General features: G+C 46.0%; 1 long non-coding RNA gene across 1 annotated transcript; it reads right to left on the bottom strand.

Annotated features, from left to right (window-relative positions):
- Window positions 1–267: 267 nt before the first annotated feature.
- On the bottom strand, window positions 268–3,925 carry LOC137850173 (uncharacterized). The gene is made up of 3 exons (XR_011092324.1): window positions 3,726–3,925; window positions 2,035–2,189; window positions 268–1,134 (listed from the first exon to the last, which is right to left on the bottom strand). It is a non-coding gene; the product is annotated as an uncharacterized lncRNA (long non-coding RNA).
- Between the last annotated feature and the right edge of the window lie 23,335 nt (window positions 3,926–27,260).

Genomic DNA, 27,260 nt, shown 5'->3' with positions numbered 1-27,260 from the left:
CACTGGACCCAACAGTCCAGATGTGTCTCACCAGGGCTAAGCAGAGGGTAAGGATCACCTCCCTCAGCCTGCTGGAGACACTTTGGTCAATGCAGCCCAAGATGCATTTCAGAGAGGTACTCAGATGTGCTGGTTTCCAAAACATGAGAATTTTCTCCACCGTGCTGTTTTGTAAGTGCTTCTTTATTTGTGTGCGTACACTTGGGATGGGCACCTTTCAACCCTGTTTTTTGATCGTGAGATTCCTCTTGTCCACATCACCCTGCAACCCTTGCTTGCCATCCTGTTCCTCCACCTACTCACTTGATTTCAAGTGATTGTCCCTCTCCCATGGAGCATCACCCCTTCAGCCCCTGCCTCAGCAATGGGCCCCAGGCACCCCTTCAGCCCCAGGTCTGCAGAGCTGCCTCCTCCTTGGGAGCTCTGTCTGTGCTGGGGCTGTATTTCTGGCTGTGTTGGTTCTTTGCTCCATTTAGCGACGTGAAAGGTAGGAATGGGAATGCTTTGAACAAGTCCCAGGGGCTTCAGAACAGAAAGCGGAATATATCAGAGAAACAGAAAGTATCTGAGAAGAGAAGAGTTATCAGTATGAGAGACCACAAGCTGAGTGACTGAGAGTTGACATTCCTTCTATTTATTTATAAAATTTGTAACTGTGGAAATTAGCCTTAGAAGTTGTAGACCCATTACTGTTAGTTTTATCGTGCTTCTAAGACATACCCGGAGGCATTCCTGGAGATTGAATCCTATTGTACTTTGCAATAAGCCCATAATTGATTATGCTATGGAGCTTTAATATGGGTTGAGAAATGGAATCCAGAGTAAATACATTCAGAATTTTGCTAGCAGGCCAAGTTTAAAGCTGGTTTTCTGAACCTACCAGGATTATTCCTTCTCAGCTAATGATTTAATTTGAACTAGCCACCCTGGGAGGTGTAGTCTGTAAGTCCAGGCTATCTGCTTGCTGGGCTTCTTTAAAGAAGTTTATACTCTCTACTTCACCTGTAAGGTTGTAAAGCTAAAATTAGGTTCAAATATTCTTCATTATAAGGCTTTTTAGGTCCTGCCTGGTGCTTCTCTCTGTAACGCTGTCAACAATGCCATCAGAGATAAATTTGCTAATTTGTTTCAATTCTGAAAAACAAAAATAAACAACAAAAAAAAGTACATTACACTATATTCTCAAAAACAAGGAAAAACCAAGTTGGGGGTGGTGGTGGTAGTTCATCGTTATATTTCTCAGCTTGGAATATAGCCCGTGTACCTTCCTGGTCTTCATTAGATTTTTTTTTTTCCAGTTCATGCGTTTGATTAAAATTTATTCTTCTAAAATAAGCTTGTTCACTTTGCTCCTTAATGAGGGATGAGTTTCTGGTCTCTCCCTTCCATTACAAAAATTCTTCTTTCTTTTTCTCAGTTACTAAGGACCATATTATTTCCTTTGATATACAGGTGGCTCCTGCTGACTGTAGCTAATTCCATGGCTTAACGTGGGCTAACTTGTAGGTCTGGCATAAATTGAAACTTCTAAAGCTACATCATTTTCTATCTAGGAGGCATTCTAAACAAATAAATCTTGGATTTACTTTTTTTTTTTTTTTTTTTTTTCAAGCAAAGGAAATTTTGTTCAGAAGTGACAGAATTAGCACTGTTTTCTGACCATTTAAAATCCTGGATTTGTTTCCGAACTTGAAATCTCTAAGGCGAAATTTGTTTGTGAGATTCAGTCTTTAGAATTGGTTTGGGGTAGGGTTTTTTGATTCACAATATAAATTTGTTTGAAAATACTTATGAAACCTTGTTATTGTCTGTGCACGGTCTTAAGAGAAAAAACAATTAGTTTCATATTTCCCAGATGGAAAAGAACGTCTCTCTCTGTGTCTCTTTTCTTCTCTTTCTCTCTTTTTCTCATCAATAATTACAAAAATTGAGTATATTCCCAGAACTACTAAACCACTGTGTCTGCTCCATTAAGAAGCAATTCACTATACCCAACATGCTAATTCCGTAAAATCTCCTTTTGCACATTCTTACCAAATTTGTTCATACTGTACTTTTTGTCTTCTATGTCCAGGTGAGGGGAACAAGCACAAACTAAAGAGGCAAAACTTCATCGTGTCAGACTGGAGAGATATGCAATGAGAGAGCAACTTCATGTCATGATTTGAGTTTTTCCTTACTCAGTGCCTCTGGAAAAGGACACGCGATATCTTTGGTGCATAATGCTTGCAGATGCACATAGCTCAAAATGCAACAATAGATTTATACAGGAAGACAAGGCATAGGACATGAGGAGCGCAGAAACAGAAAATCCTTAACATAAGCTTCTTTAGCAAGCATAGCAGTATTACCTTTGAATCAAGCTTTGGATCCATTGGCAATTTAAATTGAAAGAAAAGTGAATACTTGGTAAATTTTGCGAGAAAGACCTGCTCCTCCTAACACCAAACACAGTTAAACTATGGAAATGCACACCTAGTGTTATGTAATAAAGTTAAGCTTTAATGATATCCTTTCTGAATTTTTATCTGCATTTTCATTGCCCCAGGGAGACCTTGCATGCAAACTGCCTAATTTTTTTGCTCTGGCACTGGGAGGTTCCTAACTCTGCAGACAAGAGCCCTCTGCAAAGCTTTGCCATACAAAAAACATTTTTCCTATCTGAAAAAAAAACACCTAGAGCTATTTCAGACAGGAGGGGATCATACGATCATTAAAACCCAAGGTTTTCCTCAGAATTAAGGGAGTTTCTGTCTCTGCTGCAATGGAGGCTTGACTGCAGAGATTCTAGGAGAAAACGTTGACTGGTGTGAGCAAATGTATATCAAAATGCAAAATCATTGCTGTCTGTTTTACATGAATGAAGAACTGGGATTTGGAGGGCAGAGCCTAGCAACATTGCTCCTTGTACGTCCTTGGATGGAGTGACAAAACGCTGCACAAAGATGAGGCACCGGTGATGTGTGACTGGGCTGAGCTCCACCTGAGAGAGGACCTCCCCAAGCAGGGCACGTCTCTCCTGACCTGCTACACACAGACCCATATTTACTTTCCAAAGAGTCTCAATACAATCCCCTGCAGTGATTTTGTTACTTGATTTTGTCGATGCCTAAGTGGAACATATTCCCATTTCCCCATTGTCTTTGCAGAGAGGAGAAAAGCAATGCCTCCAGCAATTCGTGTCTTGTCATCTTGCTTGTCTGGGGCATTGATTTCCTACCCTGCAACGGCCCACACAGGGGCAAGAAACTATTGATAAGCTGGTAGATGGTACTATTCTACCCTGTGTGAAGCTCTGTTGGGAAAGGAATTATGCACTTCATTCATAAGAGAGGAGCAGCAATGTATTTATTGATGAAAATATTGATGAAAATTAGTAGGGCTCAATCATGAATGAGATAGACTTAACAAAGTCCTAATGGTAAATGTAACATTAACTAGATTCGTGATGGCAAGGTACCTTGATTATTTACTGCTTAGAGGACAAGGTCAGACTAAAAGTATCAGTGAGACCCTCACATTCAGTTACAAGGTTCAGAAGAGTCCCTTTTGCTGTCCAAACTCTGAGGAGCCTAAATACAACCAGATCCTATCCCAGTCCCAAACTTAATGGTTTGCACCTCAAGGATTATATACACAATCCTTTATATCAGTTAGGATTACAAAGTTTCAGCATGGTTAGCAAATTACTTGTGGTTTCAACAAGACCATGATTAGTCACTTACCGAGTATCTGGCATAGGTAAGGAGTCTCTTGACCTTGAGGAGTAACCCTGAGAGGCATCTCTGCTCAAGGAGAAGATCCTGGCACACAACCCACTGCAAAGAGCTCACTGGGCTCCGGGCTGTCCCCTATTTATGGGGTAGGATGACTGACAACCAGTCATATTTGCACACCAGCCACATGTGCTCTGTTAGCCCTTCAATGTATCTCCCCCAAATCCACCTTGAGCCCAGTTCAGCTGTCACAGCTGGATGCTTTCATCACGACTGCCACTGATGGTTATCACCTGAGCAGGGATGCAGGTCAGGTTGGGTGGGAGCAGGGGGAGTACACCCACAAGCTCTAAGTCTCATACACCAGGGGCTGTAAGCACACACACACACAGTTACATATGTGTATATATTAATGTTTGTGTTTAAAATGCACAAAATTGGAAAGGTAGTTAGTATCCTCTGCTGCTTGATTATCTTTTTACGTGCGTCTCCAAAGAAGCTTAATAATGTTCTTTCTACCAGCATCAAAGAGGATCTTCCTTGCTTCTGAAGGAGAGGACTTACTGCTAAGAATTTTGATTCTTGCTCTCGTTTGTAACCTGGATTATTCACCCCCACTCCTGCCCTTATTTGTTTGAAGTGGGAAACCAGCAATGTCTGACGAAAAAGCCTGTTTTAGACGGATATCTTTTCAACCTTCATATATCTCATTGTAATTCATCAGTAAATTTACGAGGTCTTTATTAAGACAGGCCAGATTTATTTTTCATTTGTGCTAAATTGTTTATGCCCTTTTAAAAGTGCACTGTATCCTCAGCATTGGGCTTTCGGTTATCTGCCTGACAATGATGGAGTGTTATGTTCTAACAAGTGCGTTAAGATCTTGTCCTGTTGCATATTCTGTGCTGTTTGTGAAATGACTGTAATAAGGAGAGACAGACAGACATGGATTGGATCAGGTGTACACTTATACTAATTTTTGGTAAATGGCTCAGACCAGACCAGATTGGTGGTGACCAGTGACTGCTGGCTTTACCCAGCCAAACAGCCTTCCTTTCTAAAGAATTTCCCTCATGCTTAGGCAATTAAATCAGGGCCATATTTACAAAAGGACTCATTGGCAGTGTGCAAAGAGTGCCCATGAAGCTCTGCTTTCTCACTTTGGTGTCTGGGTGACAGCTCTGAGTCATCCAGTGAAAGGGTTGCTACCAGTTGTATTTCCAGCAAAGTAATACCACAGGTAGCTTCTAATTGGTATTCACAGTCTGAAACAAATTTGCTCATGTTAAGCATGCTGGGCAGGTTCCTGGGCTTGTGCTTTCTGGCTAGCCTCTGGCTATCCAGGGAATCACATAGGTACCTTGCATGCATGCTGCAGCTTTTCCAAGGGAATTTGTCAGAGTAATTAACAAAAGCCTCCGTCTGCCTATATTAGTAGGATCTGTGCCTCTCCGTGTCTCTCTTGGTCGATGAAAAATCACTCATCATGGAGGCTAGCAGCCTCAGCAAAGAGGTCAGAGCCTGGCTAGGCATGAGGTCTAGAATATGTCATCCTGGATGGGAAGGGATGGTTGCAGCCTAACTCTGCCCACATTTGAAGTACGATCCAGCCATGGCATGTGAGCTCCTCAGGAATGGGCAGGGCTGTATCCAAGCCCTCAAGTCATGAGAGGCATCATGCTGCACAAGTGGGAAAAACCAAACCTATCATGTCCTGGTGACGTGAGCCCTCCAGATGGTGCTCATGAATATTTCCTCCTTTGGGAAGAACAGAGAAACTTCTGTTCCTAAGGGGACTTCCTCCATGTCTTCCTCAGGAAAACGAGCCCTTGAACTCAGTGACAAGGATAAGTCTATCCTAGAGGAGAGGAGAGGAGAGGAGAGGAGAGGAGAGGAGAGGAGAGGAGAGGAGAGGAGAGGAGAGGAGAGGAGAGGAGAGGAGAGGAGAGGAGAGGAGAGGAGAGGAGAGGAGAGGAGAGGAGAGGAGAGGAGAGGAGAGGAGAGGAGAGGAGAGGAGAGGAGAGGAGAGGAGAGGAGAGGAGAGGAGAGGAGAGGAGAGGAGAGGAGAGGAGAGGAGAGGAGAGGAGAGGACTATACACTAGGGCCTTATGGCCACCTGAAGTACTCAACCTAGTTGGTCTTGATGGATAGATCTGATTTAAAACAACAGAATAAGTGCTGTTGATGTTTTTCTTCCTCTTTTTTTTTTTTTTTGTTTGTTTGTTTGTTTGTTTTGTTTTGTTTTTAAGAAAAAAAAAAAAGCTCCCAAGAACTACTCTGAATCTTTTCTCCATGCTAATGAAAGCAGCCTCGGGATTTTTTCTCACCCAGTTCCACACTTTGCCTTGTAATCATATTATAGAGCAGCACAGCATGGAGAAGTAGAAGCAATGTCACTATGTGAAGAATGCAAAGGGAGGGTACCACAGATTGGAAGATGTCTATCATATCAAGTCATTGCCATGGAGGGAAAAGCGAGGCACGCTAATTTGAGAAAACAGTAGATGTGATTTCCTGCTCCAGTAGAATGTTTTTTGCAGCATACACTCTATTAATTTCAGGAAAGTTGTTTTTGATTTACAGAGAGAGAGGATGAGAAGAGTGGAGGCCATTGTGTTTAAACTCACCTGAGCTCAACCTCTGATAAAAATTTTGCAGGACTTTGGACTCTGGTCTTTGGTTTCCACTATGATGTCTCACTAATAGTTACTTCTCTGAGGTACCAATAAAGCAGTCTATGCTATTTAGCTTTTGCTTTGCCCATCGTATTCTTAAATACATGTCTAAGAAGCAGCATGCTGGCAATGCCTTTGGTGTAGATAAAGTTGTAAAGAGGTGTGTAAGTCTGAGAAACCAAGTGGGTGCTGATCACTGTAGCTGCTCAGACAGATTTGGACTTACTAGGAGAAGAAGGGGGAGATGTAGAAATGAGATGTCTAACGTGCCATAGGACAGGTTGGGTGATGCCTTCAAGCAAGTATCGGTACCTTTATTTAGAGCTGTTAATAGCATCTCTTACTCTCCTTGCAAGACTAGCAAATAAGGCCACTAGTAAGATACGCATTTCAGTGCTAGATTTTGTCTTTTTATTTGCTAGTTGTCATTTGACCTGGACATGCACCAAAAAAAGCCTGCCTGGCCAGCTGAGAAGAAGACATGCATACCCAGATGACTTTACCTAGGCCCATTTTAAACAGTCTGTGCTGTTTGTGATGTTGCAGGTGGAGAGAGTTGGGGCTATCCTGCCTTCTCAGCTCATGTCCAAACTATGGAAGGAAAACAGCAGCAGAAGTAGGGGTCTCTTCCAAGACACTGGCCAGAGCTCCAACCTTTCGTAACCATCAGTCTGGTGGAGAGTTAATGCCAGCTTGTGATTACTTAAGCTATCGTATTTATGGCAAAGTGACATATGAAGCAATGCTTGACACCTCCCAGTTTGTCAGTGAGATAGCTGAGATCCTTAAAAGCTCCATCAGCTAAGCTGCAGAGTCATCATCCTCATTCCGATTACCCGTGGAGAGCTGGGGTGGGTAGGTGACGCACTAGAGAAGACACCTTGTGTCTTACCACGTCGTAGTTTGGAAACTCTGTGCTTAAGCTGCCTTCGCAGAACTTCACGTGGTGAGAACGTAATTGAATAATCTGGTTCCAGGGCAAATTTGAAAATTAAGCAGGGACTGGAGGGAGTGGCCCTTAGGAAACCATGTCAGTGAACAAACAGCATCGGAGGGTTTCTGTGGTGTTTGGATAAGGCGGATAATGTTTGCTTGGTTCTTGTGGGCTTTAACTGGCTGTCATCCTTGTACAGAAAGGCAACAAAAACGAATTCAAAGAAACTGAAACCAAACAGAGGTGTGATAAGTCATTTGGAATTTGAAATTCAGGTAATATGGTGCTGTCGTGATAGGATACATCACGTCACATGGGAGATTCCTCTTTGTTATTGGAGCAGTATAGTTTTTAGAAGATAGTTTCCATTGCAGACACTTTTATTTGCTTATTGAGAGCTCAATGTTGGAAATGAAGTACGTTAAAAATGAGCAAAAGTAGCAGATTCTTATTCTAAGATTTCTTTTTAAACTTCTTTTTAACTCAAGCCACTAGCAAAGCCTTGAGGTCTGCTGAGCTGATTCTATTGAAAGAAGTAACGACAGTTTCTTCCTGAATGCAGTTCTTTTAGTTTAGAAGGACTGACCAAAAAACAGTCTGCTTGTTCCCAAGGGGAGTCACACACACGGTCAGTAGGTCTCTTTCCCAAACCTCCAGGCCCTTCTCAGACCCTAAACGCTTGTTCTCTCAAATCTTTCCCAGGGTGCTGCACTCAGCAGTTCTGAATCCACCTCTGAGGTTTTATTTCTGCTTCTTTTTGTTGATTTTTTTTTCCCTGTATTTGTACTTTTTTTTTTTTTTTAATTCTCCTTTACATTTTTGTATCTACAGACACAGAGCCCTCTGTTAAAGCTAAACCTAGCAAGCCTCATCCTTCCACGCTATACACTTTCCTTAGGAGCTTCACACATGTCTTCATCCCAGCCTTGATATGAACCCATGTTTTGGCTGGAGGGTGCTATTGCTTCAGCAAGCTAATTTCATGGAAGAGTTTATGGCTTCTCACAATTACCTTAAATGAAGAGTAGATGTTTCACCCAAATATGTTTAATCCAGTATGAATGCCATTACAAGTTTGAATATGCTTTCTGATACTCAAACTGTGAGTTAAAAATGGAGACTATCTGTAATTCCTTGGCAGTGTCTGCAACAGAGGGGCCTTAGTCCCACATCAGGTACTTGGGTGCTGTTTGTGCCTCTGTGTGATAACAAACAGTGGTAACACAGTGAAAAAAGGTTTTTCAGAGGTGAGACAAGAACCCACAGCCCTTGCGAAGGAGAAAGCATTTGTGTCTGGTTCTTCATGCTTGTCCTCCGTGGACCTGAATTCAGAAGGCAGACGGGAAAATGTCAAAAATTCCCAACAGAGAAAATCTTACGGGAGGAAGGGCAAAATGTTAAGGAGGCAGCATGAGAAGTTTCACAGCAGCAGCCCGCACTTCCACCCAGGCAACCTCGAAGGCTGTCCCCCACCCCAAAATGTAATTGCATCTTCTCCTGGTCCTTCTCGAGCAGATCATTAGCAGCACCATTCTGCATGTGCCTGGCTGTGCGTCACTGAGCTACCGTGAGCATTTTCCAGGATTAACTTAGCTCTGCTCCTCAATTGGTTTCAATGGGTTTAGCAAGCCTTTTTTTAGCCAGCGTGGAGAAGCTAATGCTCTTAGTTCTCAAGCTTTTTACAAGTGCATGAAGCCAGATCATCCCCTCCCAGTTTTGCCACAGAAGGGATGTAGCCAGCAGAAAGCCCCCAAAGACAGTTCAAAGTCTCTTGGAGGATAGGGAACGGAGCTTAAGAGGCCTTGGCCTTCACCTTCCTCGTCACCTCAAAACCCTCCCACGTACAAACTGCAAAGCAAAGGATGGGCGAGTGCTCACAAAGGGCTCTGTCAGACCCCAGGGGGCTGCACAGGACAGCCCCATTGCCAGGGAAAAAAATGGAAGGAAATACCTCCGGACACAAAACTCTTGATTCACAGCAAGACAAACTCATGGTGATGGCCTTGTCAAATTCTGGCTGGCCTGAAGAAGTAAAACTCCCATTCTATGGGAAAAGGGATTGAGGGAAAAGCCCGGAAGACTGGCTCCATGCACTAAGTCCCCAGCAGCTTCACCTAATAAATGGTGGGCTTCCTAGCCCAGTTGGTGACATCGGTAATGCTAGACAGGCCAGCTTTTCGTTCTGCAAAGAAACATCTCTCTCCTTCCCTTCCCCATGACCCCTCTGACCAGAAAATTATTCAGGCACCACCAGGAATAGTCTGCAATTTAGCAGGAGTCTCTTCAGCCTCAGCTCCCTGCCTGTGGTACAGCTTAGGGGGGTAACCTCTGCAGACCTCATGCGCTGCATGTGAGGAACGATGAGGTGGAACAAGTAACCTTCTGCGTGTCTTCTGCTGCTGGTGGTACTGCTGACTGCCAGCCACAGCAGCCGTCCTGAGGCTTTGAGCAGAGCCTTCCAGCCACAGCCAGCCTGAGCAAGCTGAAATCAGAAGTAACTTAAAAGTACTTAGGTAACTTAGGTTACTGGGTACTTAGAAGTACCCGGTCTTCCAGGTATCAGTATGCCAGGGTTTGCTGCTGGACAGCAAGCATTTGGATCCAGATCCTGCTTTCTCAAAACACAGGGGAGTAGGAGAGAGGTATAAATTCATCCAGATGTCCTTAAAGAATAGAGGGTAAAACACAACCAGCTTCCTTGTGTTTTCTTATTATTACTTATTATTTATGTATTTATTTTCCAGACAGTGCCCATATGTGTTTATCTCTAGGTGCAATTTCTACAGGACCTTTACATAGGCCTTGCCAAGAGCAGGATGTAGGTCAGCCCCAAATTTCCCACATAGAATTGGTCTTCCCATGAGATACTCTGAATGACCTGTGCAGGCTGTGACTGCCATTAGCCATTCATCCTGGCATCTGGGCAGAAGCAGGGGACTCCAGCTGTGCCAGCTGGGCAGCAATGTGGTGCTGCAATAAGGCGATGGACAGGGTTAGCATTTTCCTGCCCCCTTTCATGTCTGGGTTTCTTTTTTGGACAGCTTTGGCAAGACTGTTTGTAAATACATTTTCCTTTTCAAAGAGCTGAAAGAAGACGGGAAGGGTGTCTTTTGCTAGGCACAGTACAAACACCCTCAAGTGTTGCCCTGAAAAGCTGACAACATAAGTGAGTTTCATATAAGGTTAGGGGTCTCTGTTTTTTTTATTATTATTATGTTACTTTTTATTTTTTAATGTACTCTTCTTAAAGGAGGCAGAGTAAAAAAACATCCAGAAGAAAAAAAAAATATATATATATATATTTGTTTCCAAAGTAATACACCCATTGCTCACCAGGAGCAGTCCTGAAGTAATTTGAAAACCTCTGCAAGATGGGAAGACTACCACAACAGGCTGTGGTCAGTCATCAGCAGAGATAATTCTCTGATTGCAGCTTGGCTGTCATGTAGTTTTGACTGGCACAAAGGTCTGGAGCAAGACTGTTTGATATACATGGACAATTCGTCTCTCTTTCCTCCTCTCTAGCCATTTTTAGACAAAATAATAATAATAATTGATGGCTAGTTTAAGAGCAAACTAATGGCTGGTTATTTAACCTTGCTAAGCACATGGCAAAGCCGTGGAAAATGGCTTTTCATTTCAGCTTTCCACTGACTCAGAGTTTTTGTGTTTGTTAAACCAGACCATCACAGGGCAGCAGTGGAAGGACTGATGTAAACTAATGGAGTTTGGGCCGCTGGAGCAGCTGGCCGCCCGACCCTCTCCCTGCAGCCTGGTCACACCGTGCACACCAGGCTGCCCAGCTCTGGGGGATTAGCATCGGGCTTTTGTGAGCAGTTAATCCCCAGTGCAGGGCTTGAATCATGTGAAGAGCTGGACATGTGTATAGCACCCAACGGGGCCTGCAAATCAAGCGGGGCAGTACTTACCAGACACAGTTTTGTTAGAAAACATCTGCTGAAACCATTCGCAGTTCATGCATTTTTTTTTTTTTTTGTATCTGATCTGGAGATATTCGTAAGATATTTTCCGATTTAATCATTCCTGTTGTCTGTGGTTTTGGTGGTTGTGGCTCTCGACACGCAAGTGTAGGTTTATCCTTCCCATCATCCCGACAGGAGGACCAGTGACTCACATGAGCCGGATGAGACTTTGGCAATAAACCTCAATTGCTTGAAGAAAGCAGGTGGTCCCAGCGAGGTCTGGGCGTTGTGCTGAGGGGTGCAGAAGGGTTGCTGGGAGGCTGGTAAGTGCAGGGTGATTCCAGGCTGTCCTCCAAATGGCTCTGAGCGACTGCTTGATATCAGGGGAAATGTCCACCAGTCTCAGGTTGTACTTTCCCTGCAGCCCACCCAACGCCCACAGCTGTGGTCTCCTTGCCCAGATTCAAATGAGCAAGGGAGAAGAGTCAGAAGCAGGGGTTTCCTTTGCCTACATGTGGGATGACTGCACAGCTTAGCCTAGTGGAGGGCATCACCGATGCTTTTTGCTCCTTTTTGCCAACAGCAGCAGAGGGGAGGCAGCTCCTGCCATCAGCAGTGGCAGCTCCCAGGTCTGCAATGGGCTTTGTATTGGCTTGAAGGATTTTGGAAGCCCCTCAGTTGCCAAGCTGGTTGGTTTGTTTTTTTATCATCATGACTAGTGCTTTAGGAAATTTTCCATCCCCCTTAAAATATAGACAACCCCCTTGTATGTAAAGAGCCACAGTATGCCACAGTGTCCCCTCTGAGGCACAGCTGGTCACACTGGTGCACCAGAGGGACTGACAGCAGTGGAAGGTGATAGCTGTGGCACCAGCAGCCTGCGGGCTTGCTTGGCAAGGGGTGAGCGGTGTCTTACATGGGCAGGAAATGTGCCCAGCATTTGCCTATGCAAGGAGGAATGGGAACGTCTATGTGAACCAGGGATGGTCTTTCCTGACTTCTCTGTGGACTCCAGTCATCCTGATGGAAAACAACCTCTTGACATGGAAGTGGATGGCTTCTCTTGTTCTTTTAGCCTATGGCACCATGCTGCTGGATGGCTGTCCTAGGGGAAAGAAGCTGGCTTTTACCCAGGGCAATCTACATATGGATTTCTTCCCATTTTCATTTTCATTTGGAGACTGGAACTGAACCAATTGTACTCATGAAAAATAATATATTCATCATGATTATTTCAACATTTAAAAAAAAAAAAAAGTATTATTAACTTCAGGACTCTTTCCTATTCTTATATGGTAAGAAGAAATCAGTGCTTAAATAAATTTAATTGTCTGTTATAAAGTGGCAGGGGCCAAGGAATTCTGCCCCTCATTCCTCTGAGCTGCTTCAGCCTCATACAGCGTGGTGCTTAAAGCCTTGCCTGGCAAGAGATCAGTACGCATTTCCACTCTCTCCATGCAACTAAAACTAGAAAAGGTGCCATAAGCTCAGTAAAACTTGTCCTTCAGTCAGATTCTCTGTGTTGTCTTGACAGTGTTTGAGCTGGGTTTCCCCTTTACTCCTAGTAAATTTAAAAATTAATATAGCTTGCATGTCGGTCATTCATCCATGCAATCTATAGTGAAGAATCATCTGGAAAAAGACTTTCAGCATAACTTCATTACAGAAATAACAAGGACAAAATTCAGCTCAGCTTTCAGCTCTTTCTAAATCTCCCACATTTTTTAGAAGGAAGGGAATGGAAACTTTGCAGTAGATGTGCTTATTGTTTGCTCTCTCCCTGCATTCTGCAGTATTTGCATATAGAGTGGCAAATTTGCCATCTATCTCTAGCTAGAAACTTGAAATACTTGTGTATGGGGGTATTTTTCATGAGCATACATGTACAGGGGCTAAGTGTCCAGGCAGGTGCCTTTCCTTGGCCCTTCTGCACCAAGGTTTTTCTGGAGGGTTTCATTTCCCTGGAGCGCCTCTGGATTTAGATGAGCACAGCTGAATATTCGAATCCGCCCCGCTGTCTGCTCAGTGAAAAGACTCTGAAATGGATTTGCGAGTCTCAAATCAGTCCCTGGGGCATCCTAGCCCACACCGTAAAACCACCGTATGTAAATTGCCCGCAGTTAAGTAAGTTGCTCGGGAGAGAGGGAGACCAGGAGGGGAATTGGAAGAGGCTCCGTGCCCCGCTGGCTTTCAGACAGGGCTGCCCTCCCGGCTCAGAGGTCACTGCAACGGCGGGGAGGAGGCCGTATGGCTGCCATATGGGCCGCGCACGGCAGATGGGGAAGTCGTCTCCGCTCCCCCTGCTTTCTGCAGAAAAGCAGAAATCAAAAACGGGACGTAAAAACCAGGCCCCTTTCCGCTCGGCTGCAGGAGCGGGGTGGAACAGGAGGGCAGGTCCCCGCTCAGGGTGTTTCTGGGATAATTCATTCGCCAATGCCCCCGGTTTTTCTTCTCTTCAGGGAAGTCTGCGGAGAATTTATTGCTGAGCAATTAATGAATTTTTAAACCGTCAGGGAGTAATGTAAATAAGTGGGATCCCTGGTTGTCACACAGGCATTATTAGGTCAAAATGCATGCGCTGGAATTGCTGCTTCAAGTAGGGGGTAAATCTTCATGTGCAGCTATACAAGTGACAAAGCATCTCCCCTTCATCCAAAGCCCAGCTTCTGTCCAAGCCCTCTCCCTACTGAGGACTGATCAAGGACTTGGAGGGGGAAGAAAGTATCTCTTCCTCTTCTGATGGACATTTGAAGCTCTCTGCACTTCCACCTGCACTGTAGGAGAGTTGCACAGGCACCCTGATGCTCAAGCAGAGCAGACATGCTCCTCGCCAGCCAGCCAGGTGTTTGTGCCATTTTCCCAGTGCTGCACTCACAAAATCACCCCCTTCCACCAAAGCCCAGGGACTTTTTCCCATTCCTACATTAATTGTAAGAAATAGGACTGGTATTTAGCAATAGCTACAAGAGCCAGATACAGCGCAGCTTAGTGAGCATTAACTTCAAGTTTTTAATTTTGTTAAAACCCTAAGCCCTTTAAACAGAACTATTTATTACCTTTATAAACATAGAAAAAAAATTAAAGCTGCAGGTTTAATGATGAGACCAATTCTAGGAAAACTTCTCTCCAGCACTAAGGTTCATTTGTCCAACACCAGTGTCTGCTTTTGTTTGCTTTTCGCCCTTTACAGAAGAAAAAAAACACCTTTCCTGCTCCAAAATAGATAATCGTGCATGAAAATCAGGCATGTTAAATATCACGAGCAAGGACTGATGTGCCCAGGTGCCTGAAGTCCAAATAAAAGAGTCACATTAATGTCAATGTGCTTTGGATCATTAGCTCTTAAGCCTCTAACGATGTTCCCTAATGACCCTACTGCTCTTCCTCCTCCATCAGGCTCTCTCTAACCTGCAGGAGCTGTGCTAACTTTTCAGGGGGTTGCTGTAAGAGAGCCTTTGGAAAAAAAAAAAAAAACAACCATGCAAGTATACCAGTAATATATAAGAGACATTACCCGTTGGGAGCCTGGAATGTAATTTATAGGAGGTTGTATCCACAATATTCATTATGTGAAGGCTCAAGTTCTTATTCATTTTTTATTTCATTCATTTATTCTGCTACAGGGACAAGAATAAAAAAGAACACCTGTCCCAAGATTAAGACAACTTGCCATTAATTTAAAACTGCAATATAGATGCTGGTTACAGCATCAGCACATCCCCCTCCCCTCACACACACGCTGCCATATACTAACCAGCAGTCAGCATTTTCTCCTGGACAGGTCCAAGGCTGGGGTGGACCAGCATCATGACACTGCCTCTAGCCTCCCCTGGGTGAGATCTGGTGCCCATGCACTCTGCTCTGCACTGGCAGAAAGCTCCCTTCTCAGAATCCACTACAGGGGTAACACTCACTTTGTTTCAAATCTGTCAGCTCATCTTCCACTGCCCTCTCGACATTAATCTCTGTCCTCCAGGCTCTATACATATCCCTAAACAGCCTGAGGGGTCCTTGCTCAGACACTTTTCCTGCTTACACCAGGGCAATCTCAGCTGCCACGTGGAGAAATTGCTCTCAGTTTAGCAGGGAGCTGAGCACATCCCTCCGAGCTGACTGTTGTTGCAAGAACACAGGGAAAACTTGTCAGACTTGCTGGATTTAGGAAATGGGTATTTTCCATTTGAGTCATATGTTAGTGAGTCCTCAAGCTATTTAGAGGGTTGATAAATTAACTTACTGATTTGTGATACATCCTTGAAAAGGTTATAGCAATAGGACAGAGGTTACTAGGTCTTTCACATGTGGGCAACCCCTGCCCATCTGGACTCCTCATGCATTTTTGTCCCACAGGGAGCACCAAAAGCATCACAATTATTATAGGAGGCAGGTCTGTCTTGCTGCCTTCTGATGCGGATGCTGCACAGACCCAGACAGCCAGGGAACAAGACTTTCTCAGCGTGGATCTGGGAGAAAGCATGCAGCACGGCGGGACCAGCTTAGGCCAAGAGGATCCTCATGCTGGTATCCAGAAAAGGCACAAGAAAATTCTTCACAGGAGGAAACTACTAGTAAGTGAGTCAGCAGAAAACGTTTAGCTGACTGCCCGGCTGCCGACGCAGCATCCACTTCCAGTCACCTTGGGGAGACGTCAGCACAGCCAGCTCCAGGCACCTGGCGGGAGACAGGCATCCAGCCCCAGCCTCCACTCCCTGCAACGAAGGCATCCGCAGTGCGTGGAAGGAATTGCCCTCTAGAGGTGCTTTTCTTTCTCTCCCTTGAGAGCACTGGGCAAACAGCCTGGACGCTGGTCTTTAAGCAGGCACAGTTCACAGAGCTGGCTCCTCCGTAAATCTCAGTCTGAGAAATGGATGGGAACTCACCCTCTTGCAATCGTCCATCCTCACGCTCTGAGGTCCTGGCTGGGCACTGCAGGAATCATTGTGCAATCAATATTATTAATGCTGGCAAACTGACTCTGGCTCTAAATATGCACACACCGAGAAAACAAATCAAAACAACAAAAGAGGTCTTTGCAGTAACACAACTTCAAAGCCGAAGTTGTAATCATACAGAGGCCGAAGAATGCAAATGTATGCTAATCGGAGTAGTGTAACTCATCCATACAAATGTTAATAGTATTTTCTCACCATATATTACATTAACATTAGTGTCTCAGGTTCAAATTCTGCACTAATTTCTGCAATTATGACTCACTTTTCAGCTAAGGGGAATATCCATGACAATCAGCATAGCAGGAGCAGGATTTTTAAAAGCCTACGTGAACATGTCACGTGTGTGTGAATTTCCCCATCATAATTTTTGAACCCCCTGGCCAAAGCCCACGAAATGTAAAAGCATGCTAGAGGTTGCTTGGGTAATTTGGCTCCTGCAAGTCTGTGACCATAGGCAGTTGTGAAGAGAGGAGATGGCCACTGGAGAGGAGGACAGGTTGTTGACATCATGATGTGTATTTTAATGTTCCAAATACGGCATCTATCCCAAAAGAAAAGTAAAATAAGCACCTGGGTTGCATTGGGTGTACAAGCAGACTGATGCCCTTGCAAACACTGTGACACTGACAACAGGGCACTGGTGCTCCTGGGCTCGAGCACTCATCCCCACAGCGCTGGCAAGTGGGACTGAGTGAGGGGCACTGCCTGGATAAAATGCACTTGTGTGGAAAGCAGTGGGCTGGACATTGCCTTACCTTCATGCAGGGAATTTTTTTTCATCAGGCTTTCCCCACCTGCCTTGTGTTTTGGTTTTCCTCAGGTGTAAGGTAAAGTACATGCAAAGAGTAAACTCTTGAGTCAGTATGGTGTTAGGTAGCTGCAAAGGCAACAAAAAATATTGTGGGTTTCCACTCTGAGGATTGTTTGGATAGGCTTGGCTTTGCTAGGTTAAAAAAGGAGTACAGAGTCAAAGCATGACTTATTATATGTCAGAGCTACAGTCATTAGCAAGGTGCTATAAGCCAGAGGGTATTGTCTTTATTTTATTAGAAATAGCCCTATAAATGAAGTTTACTGCTATCTGTGTAAAACAAAGGCTGTCTGCAATCCCCCTCCTCTTCCAACATAAAGGTTAGGGTGGTTGTGCTGGAGGTTTTGGCTGGTGCCTGTTCCTCATTTATTTTGCGATTCTGCTGCACCTTGGATTGGTAAATCCCCAAGGGATCCAAGCAAATGCACACAATTCTCAGAAGACCCCTGTGTGGGGATTTCTTTTAGTATCCCCAGCTCTGAAGTGGCTGAAGTGAAGTAAGAAGTGAAGTAAGAGGCAAGAATTGCCAGCGACAGGCCCAAGACCGGACCATAGGAGTCCCTTTGCCCAGATGGACCCATCCTTTATTGCTTTCACCTGAACATTTTCCCCTTGAATTTTTAGTCAGTTCTATCCCACAAAATGCTTTCCATTTGGAAGAGAGAATGAGGTATGAAGCCCTGCTTGTAAAATGTACTCGCATTTTTTCTGATCACAGGCTTGTTATTCCTGCTGCCGTGAGTCACTGCTGCTAGGGTGGCCCAGTTTACCCTCCCTTGGCCCCTGCATTATTAGTGACAACGCGAGTGGCTGCGCCAAGGCGATGCTCGTCTGCCGCAGGTTGTTCTCTTTGTACGAGCCTCCTCCTCTGTTTTGACATCCGAGAGTGTTCTCATCCTTTAATAAGCAGACGGAGACCAAATTTCAAAGGTACTTACTGCCTGCAGTGACAATGTCAGGCGAAGTATGGGTGCTGTGTTTTATACATCAGGCCCACAGGTAAATAACATGGGGGTGGCGTGAACCTTCACTCAGCCAGACACGTCACCCAGGCTGCAGCCTCACTTTTAGCCTGCTTTCCAAGGAAAACCAGGTTTCCACAGCTGTGTGTGTGTTCCTTCTTCCTTCCCGTGACTTCCGAGCCCGTTTGCTGATTTCTGCAGAGTTTGGGAGCATGAGAGATGTCTCAAATACAGTAAGAGCTCTGAGTCTTTTCAGGCCAGGCAGCTGAAGAGACCTCACTAATTCCCCAGTGGGAAGGAGGCCACCCTGTGACTCAGTCTGTCATGAACACCACAAATCCACAGGGATTTGCTCGCTCTGGAGATCCAAGCTGATATCAAGCGAGACCTCATCTGCTCACGTGCTCGCAACATAAACTTGTGCCCCAAGCAGACCTGCTCCCGTGAACTTTTATATGTGCAAACAGGTCTGTTCTCATGAGTAATCCCACCCTTTGGCAAGAGGCAAGAAGTGCTCAGGCATCCTGGTGCTGCTCGGGAGGATTTCTTTGAGGAAGCCTGAGCCTGGAGAGATGCAGCTGACAGAGCTCGCAGGCTGTCACGGAAAGGGAGAGCTGAGGCTGTGAGGGAGAGGGAGAAGAAATACCTCAGCATTGGATCAACCTTGGGAAAAAGAAAGAAAGAAAGAAAAAAAAAAAAAAAAAAAGAAGCTGGATTTGCTAATTCACTGAAGGTGGCCAGGGAAACGTAGAAATGATTAAAAAAAATCCCTTAGGTCAATAACCAGCCTGTCTTTGGAGAGAGACGAGGACTTCAGTGGGTGTAAGTTTAATTAAGCCAGCCAAAAACTGAAGGGAAAATTAGAAACCATTTCCAACAATGCTTTACAAAACCTTCCCATCGAAACAGAGACATTAATTGAATGGGAGCTGTGCTGCACTTTGATACACGAGCCCCAGCCCGGGGTGCCTCTTGCTGCAGAAAGCAGCATTTTGAGGATTCATTTAGCAGCAGCAATCTCTCACTGTTATCCTTTCCTCATTGGCAAACATCAGCTCCCTCCCTCTCTTTTATCTTCTTCTTTTTTTTTCTTTTTAATTTTTTTGTCTCTCTTCAATTAAATGTTTAATTAAAGTAGCATGACTCCCTTTCATTTGGAAAAGTAATTGAGGACACTAGCATGTAAAAAATGTGCTGAGGAGCGAGCTGAAGTGCTCGCAGCACAGAGCACCGGGAAGGCCCGCAGAAATGCCGCCCCTCATTCGCTTTGGTGCCACATCAAATTGCCGTGATGGTGAGGAGATGCAGCTGCTGGAACACCTGGAAGGGGCTGATAAGCATGGGTTTGGTTGGGTCTGAAGCATGAGTCCAGAGCAGTTGCTTGTTTTCTTTCTTTTTTAATCCTGAATGGTCAGCTCAGTGCAGCTGGGGGGAGAAAAGTGACGTTCACAAAGATCCATTTTTGGTTAGTTTTCCTGTAGTGAACCAGGAGAGCTTGTTGAGTTGCCGATAAGCAGGCTGGTTGTAGGCTGGTGCCTAATAAGGATTTTCTGCTGTATCTTGTAGATTAGCCTTTGTCATGTTGCATGAAGTCTCAGCACCCTGACACATTCCAGCACCAGAGGATGCCTCTGCTCTGGCTGCTCTTCTTCCCAGTATCTTCATGAGGCCCTAGCAGAAAGTTTTATCACACACATTGGCCATACAGCCCATTCCCAGATCAAAGGCACCCTGGTTAATTCTGACATTGTTGTTCTCTCAAGCAGGTTTAAAAGCAAAGTGCAAGAATTCCTCCTTTTCTGTAAATGGGAGGAATTTCCCAGAATTTGAACTTTAATGCCTTCTGAATTTTCTATACTGGTAATATTACATCTTTCTTCACACATTTTTAGTCTCGGAGTTTGGAACTTTTCCCTGCCATCCTTAATTGTTGGCCTGTGTCTCTGACATACCCATGCACACAAGAAGATTTCTGCCCTCCAAAGAACGGCAGCGATGGGGAGCTGCTCTTCATAGGCTGTGCTTGGGGCTGTTTTCAACCTGCTCTTTCCAACCTCGATGAAAGTTTTTGGAGCACCCAGGCTTGATTGATGGAGACCAAGAACAAGCCAGCTTGATTCCTCACAGGAACAGTACGTGTGCATGTCTGATTGATAGGGGAGGGCTTGGAAGTGAACCTCCCTTCTCAGCACACCTTGGCCTGGAGGCCAGCCTTCTGGGGACAGCACCAGCTTCCCATGGCACCAGCACCTCACTGAAGTCAGTGCTGGGTGCAGCAGAGATGCAGCTATCACAGTGGGAAGTTTTTTTGCTCCCCATGCCTCTCTGGCTGCTCATTTGAAAGATGGACTGGGCTTAAGCCGACGGTTTCTAGTGCTTAGTGCTTGGAGTGCAGCTGGTCAGAAATTTTCTGGCATGCTCGCCTGGCATAGAAAAAGCTAACACACCAGTATCAAAACACACTGGAAACATGTCAGTTTTGATGAGATCCTTCCAGGAAACAGGGATATTCAGGATGGCATCCCTCCTGCCAAGCACAGCTTGAAAGCCTGCCTACCTCGGGGCCCAGCAGCCCACCTGGCAGGCTGGGGACGGAGGCTGCCAAGCCCCTGGTTCCCTGGCAGGGGCAGTTCCTGGGGCTCCCCTTCTGCCGAGCTTCCTGGCCAGCCACCGAGCCCAGGGAATGCTCAGGAGTGCTCTGTCTTTACACATTTTTCCTTCTCTTTTGGAATCAGTCTTGATCAAGGCTTGTTTACTTGACTTTTTTTCTTTCTTTCTTTTTGGTGTTGTTGGCTTGTTATTGTTTGCTTCCTTTTTAATTGAGGATCTCCCAGGACACAGAAAGAGCAGTTCCTAGTCATCCCTTTAGCAATAATCTCTTGTGCGAGGAGGCTGGACATCTTGCAGGTGGTTGGGCCACCTGTAATGCTTCTCCTCCTCAGAAGGAAGGTCCCACAGGGCAGAGCCACCACCTTCCCAACATTTCCTGGGGTAAGGTCACACTCCTATTGCACCTTGGCCAGAATGAGGACCTTCTGGTGGACAGTGATCCAAATTTCTGCTCACATGTGATCCAAATTTCTGCTCTGTCTCTGTACATGTTATTTGTTATGGATCAGTTAGAGGATTTTGAGGAGATAGAAGGAAATACTTAAAGGCAGTTCTGGAGCATTCCCATTTCAGAGTTGAACATGGTTCAAGGATCTAAGGTACATTTCAGTGGGTTTCTCCCAGCTCTGCCCATGGGGTGGAAAGTGGGACCAAAGCAGGGAATGAAAGGCTAAGCTGGAAGATGGAGCCTCTTGGAATGGTGTCAAAACCCCCTGGAGATGCCAGCAGGATCTCCCCTTTGCTCAACCCTGCGGGGTCATTAGGTGATGTTTCTTTCTTGGCACAGCTGCAAACACGGTCCGCTGCCCCCGTTACGCTCTGCTAGCATTGTTTTCCCAGTGACTTCAGTGTTGATCTAACATAGCCGTTACCCCTTTTTCCCACTCTGAGAGGAGGTATAACCTAGGCCAGGCCTGTTTTCCATTAGCATTGAACTTGCAGCATGGGCACTTTCTCTGGCGCCGTTCATGTGGGGGTGAGGAGGCAGCCAGGAGGGCTGGCTGCTGCCTCTGTTTCTTCTGCTGGAGCCTGGGCTTCTCCTTGGAGCTCCGTCGCCTCTCCCATGGGCCGGCAGCTAATTCCTCCACACCCCTGCGCAACGGAGCTGCTCTTCAGAAGAGACTTCCAATCATGACAAATTATCTGTGCTGATTTTGTGACATGAACTGTTACCCATTAGGGAATGAACTGACACCAATAAATTCATTTCACTTACAACCTCACACTGTGCATGAATTGAAGTTCTAGAGGTGAAACACATAAATTTGCCAGGTGGGCAGACGCACAGCTTCCCCCTAAGACTGTGCACTTCACCTTTGCTACGTGCGCTGCCTCTGCTAGGCCAGCCCAACATTAATTTTGCATAGAGTAGATCTCTCCCATACTGCGCACGGCCCGTGTGATTTATCCTTGCCTCAAGTAGCTGTACGAATATCCTTACTGCAGAACAAACTACTGGCTCTGTCTTCGCCAAAATAAAAACTTCAAACCCAAACGCAGCCGTTTTGCCTTTCAGGATAAGAACAGCTAGTGTCTGCCTAGCATCTTCTGACTTCCAGGCTATGCCGAGTCAGTAATTAATGTCTTCCCTACATCCTGGTGGGGCAAGAAAGCGAGCATTATTTATTAGGCGGAAAGGAGTTCCCATATGTGCAGATCTATGTCTCAGTCATTCTGGTGGTGAATTCATCAAGCTGTTCCAGCAGATAGGGCCCTCGTTCTCCCCAAACACTCTGTCTGTCAAGCGGCTGAAAGTTTCAGTTGTTTACCCAAATGATAATCTCACAGTCCCCTGGCCAAACACAACCTTCCAAGCAATTAGTTAAAAGCCTCTTGTCATCTGATTCTGCAGAGGCAGGGTTATAAAAAACAGGCTTTCCAAAAGGGACAGACGCAAGTACATACAGAGACGGCAAGGAATGCAGTGCTTCTGTGCCTCTGTTCCCAAGATCTCCTGGTCAAAATGGGGACTCCATCAGGTGGTGGGGTACGGACACGAGGTGAAGGTGGTCCACAGCCTGGAGCACTCGTTGTCACAAGCCGTGTGTTCAGAAAGGGAAGGAAAGGTGCTGCGTAGAACTGACAAATTTTCTGTAACCTGGCCAGATGAGTCATTAAGAGCATACGCTTCTTCCTGTGCTACAGATGGCACATCTTGAATTTGTCTTCCCTTGCCTGCACGTTGTGACTAGCTGCTCTGAAATAAGGTTTTCTGGACTTACTGTGAAATAAGGGGTCTTGAGGATGAGGTGTCTTATCCTCTTTTCTTAGGAAAAGATATAGGGAGGATTAGACATGTTCATGGGTGACAGGTCCATAAACAGATATTGAAAGGAAAGAACAGACAGGGATGTGCCTTTCAGCATCCTGAACACACATACAGGTGTGGGTGTCAGGGGATGGATGAAGGGAATGGGGTCAGAGAGAGTGGGCAGGCCCACGTGTGCTTCTTAAATTGCTGCTTTTAAAACAGAGCACTGGGCATGATGGACATTTTTTGTGTTCTCATGTTAAAAGGGAAGGCTGAAAACAGCCTCCAGAAGCTGCAGGAGGGAAGGCATGGCTTTGCTGGGTCTTCCAAGTATGGTAGGCACTGGAAACACCTCCAGGGCTGCTGCTGGCTGAGCTGCTTCCTTTTTGCTTTCATCCAGCAATCACGTATTTTCACATCCCTCTGAGGAGCCAGGCCTACCCCCAGCAACAGCATATAAAGGTCACATTTCTTGTGAATGTGAACCTGGGAAGAGACAGTGCTTGGCAATGGGTCTGGTCAGGAACTGGTCTTTTTTTAAAAAACATTTTGGCAAAAACATCAAGCATCGTGATTTGGGAATACTGTCTCAATGCATCACGGTAGTTGTTGCTTAGAAGCTTTATTCCTCTCTTCACTTGTATATTCTGTCCCTGCTTGAACTTCATTAATTCAGCGAACCGAACCTTATTTTTGGTAAGCATCCTGTCTACCCCCCTGTAACTGCAGGAAGCTCTTCACCATAAACATTGTCTCTCTGTTCAGTCATAGCTTGTCAGCTCCGCAGGAGCGACTGTCGTCACCTCTCTGCTTGGAAAGTGTTTATCCTGCTGTCATCAATAAAGAGGACAGACTGGGAACGGGTAAGGTGCCCAGGTGGATCTCCGGGGGAGAGATCAAACCCCAGACACACCTCTGAATGCCAATTTCCCAAGCCCTGCTCAGGGGGAGCAGGGAGAAAGCAAGGAAAGCCGTGTTCCTCTGCACCATCGGCTGCAGGCAGGGCCTGCTCACATTGGAGCCCCGGCGCATGACGGATCTCACTCCGGCCTGATTGTTTTATAAAAATCTGTTCCAGCACCTGTCCAGAGCCATGATCACATCTTCAGTCATGTGGCCAAATGCCTTCTAGTTTTAATCATCTGATCAAATGCCCTAGCGAAGCAGCCATTTGTTCAAATGATTGAAAGTTTGTCATTTGACCAAATTACCAGCCTGGCAGGATGACTAACGGGTTATGCCACAATGTCAAATTCTATTAATGTCACACCAGAGAAGACAGGTGAGTAAAGTAAGGGTTAAGGGAGGAAGTTTGTAGAAGTGTTTCTTCCCTAGCCACACACACCCCCACAGACACATAAGTGTGGTCCTGGCTCTGGGCATCCTCAGGAGGTAGGTGGCACCTGGGTGGTCGGAGGGGCTCCATGGGGACATCCCTCAGAACTTGGGGAGGAAGGTTTCTGTCACTGAAGGAACACCATGCTTTCACTGACTGGGCTGCTGGGCATCACTTCCTCACGCCTTCCCCTTCACGTTTCTGGAGCTGCGTTTCTTAGAGGCAGGGAAAGCAGGGGTGGGGGCGGAAAGACTGAAGGCGGCGGCTGGGAGAGGCGAGGTCTGACAGCAGCCATATAAGGGGGTATTAACCTTTCATAAACCTGCTCTCTGGCCTGTGACTGGAACCGGGGAATAAATATCACTCCTGTAGCCGGTCTGCTACGTGCAGCGCAGCTGTTCTGGCACGCACCGCTTTCCTGCGAGTTGCAGTTACATTTACAGGGTGTTAGTGCAGAGGTGAGAGGGATTTGGCTGGCGTTAACGAAGCAGCAGACCCGAAGCACGAGGCCAGGACTGAGGAACAGACTTCCCTTGCCTTTCACAAAGGGTTGGCCATGGGCATTTCAGGTGAGCGATGCCCTTCCTGCACCCATCCCCCTGTGGCAAGCAGTGTGAGCAGCAGCCCTACCTCTATTCCTCCCTGCAGGAGAGGTGCTGCCTCTGATTTCTGCCCCAGCAGACTCTGGAGCTTACAATACTCTGCAAGTGTTATATATCCTTTGCACTCCTACGTGTGCTTGAGGACTCGGTGTACTAAGCCTGCAAGATTATATATACACGAGCGCGGAGCAAGCTGGTGTTGCGAGGACCCATATTGGTCATAAAAAGATTGCCAGTTTGGCCTCAGCTTGAGGTAAAAGTCTCAAGCAAACCCATTATGCATTCTGTGTATACACAATGGGTTTGATTTGGGATGTATTTATGCTCAAGAATATTATGTATTCTCTTTATACACCATGCAAGGTTAAATTTTTTTGAAAATTTATATTTGCTTTTTATCATACAGACACAGCAACGATTTATGGCCAGACCTGCTGAATCTGAATCTATTTGAAAATGCCAATTTATCCTTGATTAACTCCAGAAGTGCTGGAGATCACTAATTCACCCATGTTACTAATGTATTTAGGAGCTAGACTTGAAAAAGTTTAGTTAAACCATTGTGGAAGGGGCATTTCAGAAAACAGATTTGGCCTGTGATAGACGTAAGGGCCAATGTAGAAATCTGCCTTCATGTTGCAGCTCCGTGTTGGGGGCACTTAGATTTATAGCTGTGATTTGGACCAGTCTCTAATCAGTTCCTAGACAGCACTTTTTCATCAGCTGTTTTGACAGCACCAGGAAGGTCAGGGCCGTAAATCCTTCCCTTCTGGGCGTGGGGAGCAGAGGCAGGCTGTGCCTCCCCCAGTTAGCAGCAGAGCTGGGGACAGAGGCCGGGCCTCCTGCTGGGGATGCCAGCCCCCTGCCAACCTCCCGTGGGCACTGTGCCCCTGCCACCCCCTCGCAGGAGCTCAGCTGTGGAGGATGCAAGCTTGCGGGAGGGCACTAATAAAGTGCACTGTGTGCTTTGCAGAGCTGGCTGGGTCAGCTCAGAGCAGGAGGCCAGCCTGGGACATCAGCACTGTTCTCCCTTGCCCAGCATACCTCCCCTCTCGTTCTTGCTCCTTCCCATATTCCCTCTTGTGCTCCCAAAAACCACTGAGATCTGCTGTGCAAGCCAAGCCAAGCTGTCCTTTGCGGGATGAAAATCAGCAGAGGGGATGCTGTTGTTGGCGGGCAAGGCAAGAGCTCCTCAGCAAGGTGCCCCAAAGCTAGACTTTAACTGCTATATTTAGCCATCTACATAAGCCACCCCGTTTTCAGCACTGTGGATTTTTGTTTCTAACTTTACACAAGCTTAGCTAACACTGTGTAGGTGGTTCTGAGCTGCAGAGTGCTCCGGTTTGGATGCGGTCCAAAAAAGACACTAAGCAGTGACTTTCACTCCTGGGCCACTTCTGGGGTTCTTCCCCTTCCACCAAACACTGCAGAGCCTCCAGAAGCAGCCTCTGCTCCTCACAGCTCCTGAAGTCCCCCTGGTCCTTCCCATCTCCTGCAGCCACCCTCTTCTCCCCACAGGCTCACAGCATGGCTGAGGTTGGAGGGGACCTCTGGAGGTCCTTTGGTCCAACCCTGCTTCTCGAGCTAGGACACTGAGGACAGGCTGCCCAGGACCACACTGGCTCACATCCTTGCACGTGCTCATGATACAGAGGGGGATTTGCCTTCCCCCTCCACAAGGGACATCCAAACCATCCCTCACTGCCTCTGTGAAGCCCTCACAGGACTGAAAGGTCAGCAGGAAAGTTCGGTGCCACATCAGAAATCCCTGATGTGCTCATGGCCAGCGGTGGTTGACAGTGACTTCTGCCTGACTTTTTTGGTCCAGACTGCTGTCTGCTTCTCTCTGGGGAGAGCTCGTGTGAGGGCGATTTGATTCACTGTGCTCGGCGCTGGCAGCCTCCGCTTGCCCAGCAAATGCAGGAAGTGCAATAAAAAACCCAATCCACCCGTGTGAAATGATATACACACACCTGTTTAGATTATGATATTGCAAGCCTTTAAGCACTGCTGCCGAACGAGGATGGGGCAAAAATACATGGCTCAGATACTGAATGTTTCAAATAATGCGCAATTTGCATTCCCAAATTAAATGCTAACATAGTCTGTTGCTACCAGAGGTGGCAAAGCATCCTGGCTAGACTTTGTAACATCTTCATGGCAGCATGGTACAATTCTACCTAGCTTATCAACAAAGAAACTAGTATTTGATGTAACAACAATATTTGTCTATCGCATACAGCATTATGAAATGTATCGGTCAAGGAGAGTTCCCACGGAACAGCTCAGCACTTAGCTCAGTGCAAAAGCTGTGGGAGGGTATGAATTATTATGAGTATTTTTAATCAAGTAGCAGATACAGTTGGTGCAGTCAGGGTTTTCAGAGAAGCTCAAGCTCCTGATAAATATGTCACAATCAGTGATAACTTTGCCAAGTCCTTTAATATCCAACAGTCCCAGTCACTGCCGCCTGACTCCTGCAAAATGT

Source organism: Anas acuta, chromosome 1, assembly GCF_963932015.1.
Source record: "Anas acuta chromosome 1, bAnaAcu1.1, whole genome shotgun sequence".
Lineage (NCBI taxonomy): Eukaryota > Metazoa > Chordata > Aves > Anseriformes > Anatidae > Anas > Anas acuta.
This window is presented reverse-complemented; position numbering and strand designations above follow the sequence as displayed.